The 12,418-nt window shown below is 43.1% G+C and overlaps 1 long non-coding RNA gene across 2 annotated transcripts; it reads left to right on the plus strand.

The window, feature by feature from the left end:
• The first annotated feature begins 1,522 nt into the window (after positions 1–1,522).
• Positions 1,523–10,280, plus strand: LOC122466554. Of its 2 annotated transcripts, none has more exons than XR_006292169.1 (2): positions 1,523–2,015; positions 9,141–10,280. It is a non-coding gene; the product is annotated as an uncharacterized LOC122466554 (long non-coding RNA). The 2 variants fall into 2 exon arrangements; XR_006292170.1 differs by having other exon boundaries at positions 1,523–1,970.
• The last annotated feature ends 2,138 nt before the right edge of the window (positions 10,281–12,418 follow it).

Below are 12,418 nucleotides of genomic sequence, written 5' to 3' on the forward strand. Positions count from 1 at the left end.
CTATTCCATGCTTATTAGGCCCCATCTGGAGTATTGTGTCCAGTTCTGGGTGCCACATTTCAGGAAAAATGTGGACAAATTGGAGAAAATCCAGAAGAGAGCAACAAAAAGGATTAAAGGTCTAGAAAACATGACATATGAGGGAAGATTGAAAAAATTGGGTTTGTTTAGTCCGGAGAAGAGAAGACGGGGGCGGGGGGAGAGGGGAAGGCATGATAACAGTTTTCAAGTACATAAAAGGTTGTTACAAGGAAGAGGGAGAAAAATTGTTCTCCTTAACCTCTGAGGATAGGACATGAAGCAATGGGCTTAAACTGCAGCAAGGGCTTCCTAACTGTCAGAGTGGTTAAGCACTGGAATAAATTGCCTAGGGAAGTTGTGGAATCTCCATCTTTGGGGTATTTAAGAGCAGGTTGGACAAACATCTGTCAGGGATGGTCTAGATATTACTTAGTTCTGCTTTGAGTGCCGGGGACTGGACTAGACGACTTCTCAAAGTCCCTTCCAGTCCTACCATTCTATGATCCTGCAAAGAAGGCAAAGTCTAAATAGAAAGAGAGTGAAAGTACTTTGAGGCATTTGGAATTATTGTTGAGGATCAGATAAAGAAATTAAAATTGTAGTTCTAAGTTAAAAGCAGGCCCAAATGGTTTTACATCTTTTAATATATTGTGCATACTGTGACTTCGTGGACCTTAAATAATTGTTTGCATTTCACAGCAAACCTGGAAGCAGTCCTAGTATGTACCAGTCCAGTCCCCACAATGGAGATGCAAAATAAAATCAGATCATTGTAAATTGATATCATCTGTTAGAAATCTTGAGTGACAGTGATTAAAATAAAGGAGTGTACACAGGCAAGGGAATGGAAGTGGAGCGGCAAGAGAAATTTGGGGGAGAGAGAGTGTCAGCAATAGAATTCACAAGAAGCTGGTCTCCTCTGGGAGATCGTGGAGGTGCTGGCAGTTGACAGACTAAGATAAAGGGCTGTCTTACATGCTTGACAGCAGTGGAAACAAGGACATGGGAAGGCTGGAGGAACATGGATTTGAAAAATAACACTCTGGTGCATAAGGCATGAAAAGAGAAAGTGGATGTAAAGTTAAATTTATATATAAAAGAAAAAAGGGTTAAGTAAATGAAAGGCATGTCAGGAATCATAGCAGTGGCAGTGATTTTTCCAGATCTCAGTCCAAGGAGGAGGGAGTTGATCCATGCAGGGGCTGATGTGAAAAGGACTTAGGGGTGGATATCCAGGAAAGATTTTTCTTTCCATTATAGGAAAAGGGTTAGATTAAGGCTGGAGTTTCTATCTATTAACTAAGCCCCTACTGTGATCACCAGAATCAGAAAAGAGAAGAATCTGATGATATGACATAGCAAAGTCAAAATACATCTGGAATGCTGTGATGGGGAGTTCATCCCACACCAGCCTTGAAATGAGGCCTGGGGGAGGGGAGATTTACTTGATATCCACACCTGAGGAGAATTAGGCTGGATAAGCAGCCCCTGACTGGGAATAGAGCCCAGCTGAGAAGGAACAGACAAGGCTATGATACAGCTGGGAAGTTAGCAGCAGGAGGAAGCCTGCAGTCACTTTCCTGGTGCTGGAGTGAAAGGAGGAAACTCAGTGGGGGAGGAGAAGTCCTGGGATCTTGGCCCTGAGGGAAGGGCATATCTGGAGGAGAAAAGTAGGGAGCATAGGGAAATGGCAGCAGGGTCTGGGAGAAAGTGAACTGTGGTTGCTGGACTGAGTGTCCTTGTGCTGAACTTGGAGGAGTGGGCCGGCAGACCTGCATTCCCCTGCCAGCTGCTGGGGAAGTGGTACAGTCAGGGCAGTGGAATTGGACAAAGCTTGGTACTCTAGAAGGGGGAAAACATGCAAAGTGACCTGGCTGGAGGGCCAAGACATGAAGTGGGAGCATGCTGAGCTCTACAGAGCAAGAGGACAGAAAGGGGTGCTAGACCAAGTAAGTGCTGATCCTCAGAGCAGCTACAAGAAGGTCCCACTTCAGGTGGGTGAACCCCTTTGCAAATGTACAAGAGCACTCCTTAGCAAAGGCAAATTTCAGCCCTTAAAATATGTGGAGTGAAATTAATTGGTATGCAATTTTCCTCTAGTTATTGAGGAGGATTTTCTGTAGCTTTCATGTTTCATTTTGCTCCTGAAAATGCTTCATTATTTATAGTATGCATGGAACCTGATTTTCTAAGGTTTATGAAGGGTGTGTGTGGGTTTTGTTGTTGTTGTTGTTGTTGTTTTTTTTTAAAGCCACCGGTACATTCCATTTCTCAGTAACATGCCAACAGCAAGAACTACAGTAGTGAGTGCCCCTACCTGTTCTGTTTGAACCAAGACTGCATCTAGGATTTTCAGATAATCAGAGTTTTAAGAGATTGTTAGAAATTAAAACAAGGAAAAATGACTGGATAATTTAGTTATTGCTTGTTAAACTTTTTAAGGTGAAAATGTGACATAAGTAAATCATATGGTATATTATTATAAAGCAGTAATTTTTTAGATGTAGTCAGTACAGTAGTCTTAACCACTGATCATTCCTACAAAGTTTTGGAAGTACTGTGTCACTGTGGCAAGAACATATATACTGTGGGTAATATTAAGAGCTGGACATTTAATAAACACAGCAGTTAAATTCACCAGGGTATGAGCTACTTTCTGTTTTGAATATGGAAAATACTGTGGTTTCTGTTTCTAGCAGTAAAGTAGATTGTGGTTCTAGTAAATACTGCAGTTTGGTAAATGTCCATTTTCAAGTGGTGTCCATAATATAGACTTCTCTCTGCTGCTACCTACCTCCCTGTTCTTATTTCCTCCTCTGTCCCTTCTCCATCCCTACAATCTGCCCATGTTTCTGTTCTTTCTACTAGTCCTTGTATCAGTCAGACTTAATTGCCTTCACTGTCATTTCAGATTATAAACTCTTCCAGTCTCAAAGAAGTGTCTAATAACAAACCCCCATACATTTTGTGTTTTATTGCTTAGATAGTTGCAATAGTTTGCAACAAGTGGCTTATCCTGTTCTGTGCCATCACCTCCTTGGCTCCCTTCACAGGCTTTGTTTTACCACATCAGTTTTGTGCTCATAAAACCTTCACAAATTCACCCCAATCTACATCTGGATGGTCCAGTGATTAGAGCACTGGTTTAGGAAACCTGGGTTCAATTCCCTGCTCTAACATGGGGTTCCTGTGATGTGGGGCAAGTCACTATGTCTACACTATAAATTCGACCTAATTTCATAGAAGTCGGTTTTTTTAGAAATCGTTTTTATATAGTCGAGTGTGTGTGTCCCCACAGAAAATGTTCTAAGTGCATTAAGTTCATTAACTCGGTGGAGTGCTTCCACAGTACCGAGGCAAGCGTCAACTTCCGGAGCGTTGCACTGTGGGTAGCTATCCCACAGTTCCCGCAGCCTCCGCTGCCCATTGGAATTCTGGGTTGAGATCCCAATGCCTGATGGAGCTAAAACATTGTCGCGGGTGGTTCTAGGTACATATCGTCAGGCCTCCGTCCCTCCGTGAAAGCAGCAGCAGACAATCGTTTCGCGCCTTTTTTTCTTGAGTTACCTGTGCAGACGCCATACCACGGCAAGCATGGAGCCCGCTCAGGTAACCGTCACCATATGTCTCCTGGGTGCTGGCAGACGTGGTACTGCATTGCTACACAGCAGCAGCAACCCATTGCCTTGTGGCAGCAGATGGGACAGTAGGACAGGTAGCCGTCATCGTCATGTCCAAGGTGCTCCTGGTCACCTCTGTGAGGTCGATCAGGAGCGCCTGGGCAGACATGGGCGCAGGGACTAAATTTGGAGTGACTTGACCAGGTCATTCTCTTTAGTCCTGCAGTCAGTTCTATTGAACCATCTTATGGTGAGCAGGCAGGTGATACGGATGGCTAGCAGTCCTATTGTACCATCTTCTGCCCAGCAGCCATGAGATGTGGATGGCTTGCAGTCCTTCTGCACCATCTGCTGCCAGCCAAAGATGTAAAAGATAGATGGAGTTGGTCAAAACAAGAAATAGACCAGATTTGTTTTGTAGTCATTTGCTTCCCTCCCTCCCCCATCTAGGGGACTCATTCCTCTAGGTCACACTGCAGTCACTCACAGAGAAGGTGCACCGAGGTAAATCTAGCCATGTATCAATCAGAGGCCAGACCAACCAATAAGAACAATTACTTAGGTGCACCATTTCTTATTGGAACCCTCCGTGAAGTCCTGCCTGAAATACTCCTTGATGTAAAGCCACCCCCTTTGTTGATTTTAATTCCCTGTAAGCCAACCCTGTAAGTCATGTCGTCAGTCGCCTCTCCCTCCGTCAGAGCAATGACAGGCAATCGTTCTGTGCCCTTTTTTCTGTGCGGACGCCATACCAAGGCAAGCATGGAGGCTGCTCAGCTCACTTTGGCAATTAGGAGCACATTAAACACCACATGCATTATCCAGCAGTATATGTAGCACCAGAACCTGGCAGAGTGATACCGGGAGAGGAGGCGACGTCAGCACGGTCACGTGAGTGATCAAGACACGGACACAGATTTCTCTAAAAGCATGGGCCCTGCCAATGCATGCATCGTGGTGCTAATTGGGCAAGTTCATGTGGTGGAACGCCAATTCTGGGCCCGGGAAACAAGCACAGACTGGTGGGACCACATAGTGTTGCAGATCTGGGACGATTCCCAGTGGCCGCGAAACTTTCGCATGCGTAAGGCTGTAGTGGCTGTCTGTGCTCCAGCTGCCTTTGCTGCAGCTCAACCATACACTGGAGCGTATTGGTTTGATCCTCTAGCAGGCTCAGCATTGAATCCTGCCCCCTCTCATCACGCTGCTGCCACATTTGAGCTTCAGCCTGCCACCTCTCCTCCTGGTCATTTTGTGCTTTCCTGCACTCTGACATTATTTGCCTCTACACATTCGTCTGTGCTCTGTCAGTGTGGGAGGACAGCATGAGCTCAGAGAACATTTCATCACGAGTGAGTTTTTTCTTTCTTTCTAATCTTCACTAGCCTCTGGGAAGGAGAAGATCCTGTGATAATTGAAACACATGCAGCTGGTGGAGGGAAAAAAAGGGACAGTGGTATTTAAAAAGACATATTTTATAAAACAATGGCTACACTCTTTCAGGGTAAACCTTGCTGTTAACCTTACATACATAGCACATGTGCTTTCGTTACAGGTCGCATTTTGCCTCCACCCACCGCGGGCTACCCCCTCAACCCTCCCCACTCCCCGTGGCTAACAGCAGGGAACATTTCTATTCAGCCACAGGCAAACAGCCCAGTAGGAACGGGCACCTCTGAGTGTCCCCTGAAGAAAAGCACCCTATTTCAACCAGGTGACCACGAATGATATCTCACTCTCCTGAGGATAATACAGAGAGATAAAGAACGGATGTTGTTTGAACGCCAGCAAACATACACTGCAATGCTTTGTTGTACTGTGATTCCTGAGTACGTGCTACTGGCCTGGAGTGGTAAAGTGTCCTACCATGGAGGACGCAATAAGGCTGCCCTGCCCAGAAACCTTTTGCAAAGGCTTTGGGAGTACATCCAGGAGAGCTGCGAATGCCAAGGCAAATTAATCCTTTCACATGCTTGCTTTTAAACCATGTATAGTATTTTAAAAGGTACACTCACCGGAGGTCCCTTCTCTGTCTGCCGGGTCCAGGAGGCAGCCTTGGGTGGGTTCGGGGGGTACTGGCTCCAGGTCCAGGGTGAGAAACAGTTCCTGGCTGTCAGGAAAACTGGTTTCTCCGCTTGCTTGCTGTGAGCTATCTACAACCTCATCATCTTCTTCTTCTTCGTCCCCAAAACCTGCTTCCGTGTTGCCTCCATCTCCACTGAAGGAGTCAAACAACACAGCTGGGGTAGTGGTGGCTGAACCCCCTAAAATGGCATGCAGCTCATCATAGAAGCGGCATGTTTGGGGCTCTGACCCGGAGCGGCCGTTCGCCTCTCTGGTTTTCTGGTAGGCTTGCCTCAGCTCCCTAAGTTTCACGCGGCACTGCTTCAGGTCCCTGTTATGGCCTCTGTCCTTCATGCCCTGGGAGATTTTGACAAAGGTTTTGGCATTTTGAAAACGGGAACGGAGTTCTGATAGCACGGATTCCTCTCCCCATACAGCGATCGGATCCCGTACCTCCCGTTCAGTCCATGCTGGAGCTCTTTTGTGATTCTGGGACTCCATCATGGTCACCTCTGCTGATGAGCTCTGCATGGTCACCTGCAGCTTGCCATGCTGGCCAAACAGGAAATGAGATTCAAAAGTTCGCAGTTCTTTTCCTGTCTACCTGGCCAGTGCATCTGAGTTGAGAGTGCTGTCCAGAGCGGTCACAATGGAGCAGTCTGGGATAGCTCCCGGAGGCCAATACTGTCGAATTGTGTCCACAGTACCCCAAATTCGACCCAGCAAGGCCGATTTAAGCGCTAATCCACTTGTCGGGGTGGAGTAAGGAAATCGATTTTAAGAGCCCTTTAAGTCGGAAAAAAAGGGCTTCATCGTGTGGACGGTGCAGGCTTACATCGATTTAACGCTGCTAAATTTGACCTAAAGTCCTAGTGTAGACCAGGGCTAGTCTCTCTGTGCCTCAGGTCCTCAGCTCTCTCCTGTTCCCTTTTCTTCTGTGCTTCCCTATCTCATATATATTGTGAAGATGATTACACTAAAAGAGTGAAAGGCTTTGAGATCTACTGATTAGAAGTGCTATATGAGAAATAAGTGTTATTTATTTCCCTTCTACTCCCTATGATCCTCCTAATCTTCTCTCCTATCTGTTTCCTTTTATCTCTTTGACCCACTCTTAGCAATATGCTTAAGCTACCTTGGAACAGTGTCCTACTGCTTGTCTGCCAATACCCTCCCTTACCTCTTTCAAATTCTTCTATCACTTGTGCAGGTTTCATAATTGTTTGACTGATGGTAAGCTCCTTGGGGGCATGATTTCTTATGTTGTAAAGCACTCTATACATTAAAACGTTCTATACATAATGTGCTGTACATAAAGTTTTAAGAGTTGCAGTGACTCTTTGGGTTATCAAAGAATTAAATTAAACATGTAGACTCTTGTACAGAGTATAAGATTCTTTACAAATTTAAAGTAATAGGGAAAGCAGTACCTATGACTTTATTATATTTTCTGAAGCATTGTTATTTAAATCCCAATTTGGAGAGACATAAACAATGTTTTGAAAGTTATTTTTCAAGGATTTTTTCCATGTAAGAAGAGTTCAGGTGACATGGGATGAAAATCTGACACTGTAAGAGTTTGCCATTCACTCAGCAGGGTCAGGCTTTCATCCCTTTTATCCAAGGTTTATATTGGTTACTAAAACTAAGTAGGGACGAATCTCATAGGTCACAGGACCTAGAAAAGTTTCATTATATCTTATTGGGGATTAGAGTGTTCCAAGAACATATATAATGGAGGGTAGTGATCCCCTTGTTCTAAGGGCAATGATGTCCTTGATTTGTTTTCTATATCTCTCTCCTTTTTTTTTCTTCTGTGCTTTACGTGTGTGAAAGTGATTCCTGAATGAAGGATCCTAACTGGAATCTTAATAAAGGCTCAGTGTTGTTGGAAGACACTTCCCCCAGTCCTGCTTTAGAGGTTCTGTAGGTTAGATTTCAATCTGCATTAGACAATAAAAGGTATGTAAAAGTTTGTGGAGCTCCTTGAATACAAAAGTGATAAGTACATACAGTAAGTGGAAGTTCTCTTTTTTTTGTGTTAAGTACATAAAGGCTCAGGAGGCATCATGAGGTTTGTGCAGCTAAAAAATTTCTGGTTCAAAAATTCTGCTGAAGAAGTGATCTATTCATTTCATCTCTGTTTGCCTTTCCTCATGTAAGAGAAGGTGACTTGTGGTCTCACAGAATGCAGCTGGAAGTTATAGCTTTAGAAATACAGGACAAATTTCTTTGCTGGCGTAAGTATTGAAGTCAGAGAATTTGGGCCCCCAGTGCATCTTAATGGGACTGTAGGGTTCTTGAGTACTGCAAAATCCACCATACTAGTTCCTTCAAGGAGCTTGTCACTAGTACGCCAAAATGACTGCTGAAGGAGCAAAGAGCCAAATGTTGCCCTAGTGAAAAGCTCTGAATTAGCTGATTCTTCTACTGTACAATTAAGGCATTTGTTCCCTAACATTTTGAATAGGTTAAGAGATGAAAGTTATGAGCAGCATGAGCTTTTTTCATCCTATGGTATCTGTTTTGTTCTTGTAGAAATGTCTCCAGGGATGTAAGGTAACTAGATTTGCTTAAGTCAAGGAAAGATGAAACTCTGTCTGGGGTTTACTTGTGATTATCACAGGTGAAGAAGGTTAGCTAACAAATTTTTCTCAAGAATGAGCAGGCTTCTTTGTTATAAAAGTGCAGCCAATGTTCATTAGCGTTTCTCTCCTGAATGAGCCACCACAAGTGAATCTCTCACTGGAGTTTCTTGTGAAGTATAAACAGATTATAGCTTTTTTTTCCCCGCTCCAAAGTTCTCATTGTGCACAAAGGAAGATGATATGGGGAGGACAAGGGCAATTTGGGTCTCCTCACTGGGTCATTAGTCCACTTCTGCTGGGTGGACTGACCTTCTTCCAAAACTGAGTAGCTTCTAACAGTTGCCACCTCTTGAAAGGGAAACATTATTGTGGGATGTTAATCAATTCCACTCAAACAACATTGGTCTGAGATGTGGCAAGTGAATATTCAGACCTGGATTGGTTTAAGGTTTGTGACAACTTCAAGGACTGAGATCTAGTAAAGTGTCAGGTTAGAAATAAATGATTTTGTCCTACTGGAATGCTCACTCTCCCATTTTCAGTGGCTCCCAGCTTTCATTTCTAACTCTGGACAACTAGGTACTGTATCCAACTTGATGATGAGTATATAAAAGGCATTTCTGAAATCTCTAAAGTATTATGGTTTTTCTTCCCTCAGAGGCCTGTATGATTGGATTTATAGTACAAACAGAGTGGTTTTACAGATGAAGGGATATGAAAAATAATATTGTAACATTTTTTAAAAAGAAGTTCTTCCAAATGTGGCTTTTTTAAAGTGAATTAGTCACAAAGCTTCCACTGCTGCAGAATTGTGCTCAAGATTTGAAGCTTTTCTCTTTTTTCAAAGGTATCAAAACTTCTTAGCCCTCTGGTTGTGTAAAAAGCCACTCAGATGTGAACTAATCATGGGCTTCTGAATCTACAAACTTCCAGCCTCCATCATGTGGATGACCTACTCCACTCATCTAAGGCTACATCTACATTGGAGCTAGGGGTGTGATGTGATTCCCAGCTTGCATAGATAGGGACTTTCTCTAATATTAAGACAAATGTGAGGAGGTCCTGTACAACTCCCATGGATTTCCTTGATCCATTGTTCACTCCCTGCTCAGTGTTAGGACTCCAGGTGGGGCTCTTTAACCCTGTGCATACAGCTGGGCTGCTGTGAAATTCACCTCTACTGGAGATCATCTCTTTCATAAAGTTGCAAAACGACCCCAGCTGCCTGCTTTGGGAAACTAACCACCTAGATTTGGGGAAATGGGGATCAGATGATGATGATTTCTCATACATGAGGATGTTTATAAGTAAATATATGTAATGAATATTATGGAAATGTGTAATATGACAACCTGCTGTGTGGGTGTCTTGGATATATATGGTGTAGAATAATACAATAATTTATTGACTGTGGGAGCTCCTCTCTGTTTGATTTGTATTTATTACCCTTTAAACAGGACATCCATCAAAAATGTATTTTTAGTCAAATCTGGCATTTCTCCCACTTTGTGAATCATGGTATGGGTGTTGTCACTGGCCATTGATATCTGGCCTCTTGTGGGGCACAGCACATGGGGGTAAATTAAGTTCTATGAAGTACAAAGTTGCGCTGAGAGCTGCAGGGGGTGGACTTCCTGATTCATGGGTTTGGGTCATTGAAAGCCTCTGGTTTGTCAGGGGCAGACAACCACAGCATGGTAGAGTCCATTAACTTAATAATTAGGAGGTCCAGTTATTTTGTGGCCCCCTCTTAGAACATACTATGGATTATTAAAATAACTTCATCGGCATAGTCCTAAAAATAACACAATAATTTGGCTGCTGCATGGATAGTCTGCTGATTTTCTGCCCCAATTACAACAGGAAGTCTTTAAGCAAAGAGTGAACTACTGGCAACTGTGTAAATATAAGGAGACATTTCTTTGTAAATATTTAATTAAACATTAAAATAACCTTTCAAATTTTGTATAATAAATGGTTCAGCAAACAGGTGAGGATTATAGTTCTGTAAGTGTCATTTACTGAGTTCTGTAATCAAGGTAGAGATATAATGGGCTATCTTAAAAGATTCACTCAAGTGAATTGTGGTGTTTTCATAGCAATCTAACACATGAATTGGATGCTTTCTAATGCACTCGAAACACACTTACTTTTTTGGTGTGTGCAGACAGGTACCACAGAGAATTTAAGCAAATGTGAAAGGTTTTGTACATTTTTTTTTTTTTTTGGCTTGGTAATTAGTAATTTCCATTGAAAAGGAACACCTTTCTCACAAACTGACCAGATGGTCAACATCTGGAATTTATACTGAACTTTTGAAGGTCTCACATCTGGCGGTCCTCCAAGCCCTGAGCAAGGGGTAGAATGTTTGCTTCTGGATCAGCATTACTTAGGAATCTGTGACTCAGAATCAGTCTGGTTCCTAGCTCTCCTCCTCCTACCCACCCCCCTCCCCAGCTCTCAGGGTGGTGGTGAAGTAATCTGCCCCCATCCCCACCCACTCTCCACCTACATCTGTGGGAGGGGGAATAGTAGCCATGCAGAGATTGCTCTTCTGTGCTGCAGGTGTTCCATGCAAGAGAGAAGGGGTGCCATAGTGCTCATTTCCACTAGAATTTTGTACTTCAAGTTTATTACAAACATGTTAATTGGCAAAGGCTAGTATGGACACTTCCTGCACGCTTGATCCAGGCTAGAAACATTTGGTTTTTACCATCCAGTGGTCTCTGGGTAGAAAACTCTAATGAGACTGATCCTTTATGCTCTCTCACTCCCTTGTATTTGCATGTAAGTTTGTTTTGGCAATTGAAGCTTCAAAAGACCACTTATTTTCCCAGAGCAAGAACAAACTGGGTAGTTGCTACATCAAACATTAGCTCATCCATCCTTGCTTGCAGTACAATCCTCCATCCTCTTCTGACTGGTATGGGTGAATGTGTGCAGCACAAATAGGCAACCTGGAAACATGTCTATTATTCAATTCAATACAGCTGCTTTCCATGGAAAATTAATGAGATTGAAAAAAGCTCATAGGATCAACTTAAGTGGCATTTACAAGAACAAAGCACATTTTTAAAGCAAATATTGTTTCCAGTGTCAGAACGCATGGTACAATCTTCAAAGATGAAGCATGAATATGAGCATGAAACTAATCTAAATCAGTAATTGTGTGCATACTACTTCGTCATTTTCTCTTCTGTGAATATTAACAAAATGCTGGCCTTTTACGAGATGATCCTGTTAACTCTTTGGAGTGGTGGCTCTTCGGAGTACACTTAAATGAGATGACAGTGGCCAGTGATACCATCCCTGTCGTCCAACCCCACTTCACATTCCATTACAGTGAACTCTGTTACAGTGAATCCCCTGAGAGTAATGTTTTTACAGTCTCAGTACTACCCAGCGTATTGGAGGGTAGTAAAAACACAACTCAATTGGGGTGGGGGGGTGAATCCTGTTGTACTGAATGATCACTTGGCAGTGCTGGTTATTTTTTGGATTCCTTTAAACTTTCACCATATGTCCTGGCTTCTAATTATAAATGCAAAACCCATAATTCATAGAATATTAGGGTTGGAAGAGACCTCAGGAGGTTAGCTAGTCCAATCCCCTGCTCAAAGCAGGACCAATACCAAATAAATCACCCTAGCTGGGGCTTAGTCAAGCTAGGCCTTGAAAACCTCTAAGGATAGAGATTCCACCACTTCCTTAGGTAACCCATTCCAGTGCTTCACCACCCTCCTAGTGAAATAGTGTTTCCTAATATCCAACCTGTGATTCACAAGTGTATTATAAAGGGAGAATATAATTATCTCTGGTTATTCAGTGCTTCTATTTCCTTTATATTTAATACACTACATTTCCCCTGATTTATGTATGGTGACTCCTTCATGGCAAACATTCAAGAGATTAATTCTACTGTATTTGGGGGGGAGGGGCAAGAAAGTGGTGCTGACCTCCTTTGTAAAGCACGTTGAGATCTCTGTATAAAGGAGTAGTGATGGTGGTATTACCTGGGTAGCTTATTATTTTTAGAGACCCTAAAGTTTTTTAGTGTTAAGGTCTACTTCAGCCAGTATCAGATACTAAAAGAGGGTGGTGTGTGTGTGTGTGTGAGAAGGACAG

Source organism: Chelonia mydas, chromosome 7, assembly GCF_015237465.2.
Source record: "Chelonia mydas isolate rCheMyd1 chromosome 7, rCheMyd1.pri.v2, whole genome shotgun sequence".
Lineage (NCBI taxonomy): Eukaryota > Metazoa > Chordata > Testudines > Cheloniidae > Chelonia > Chelonia mydas.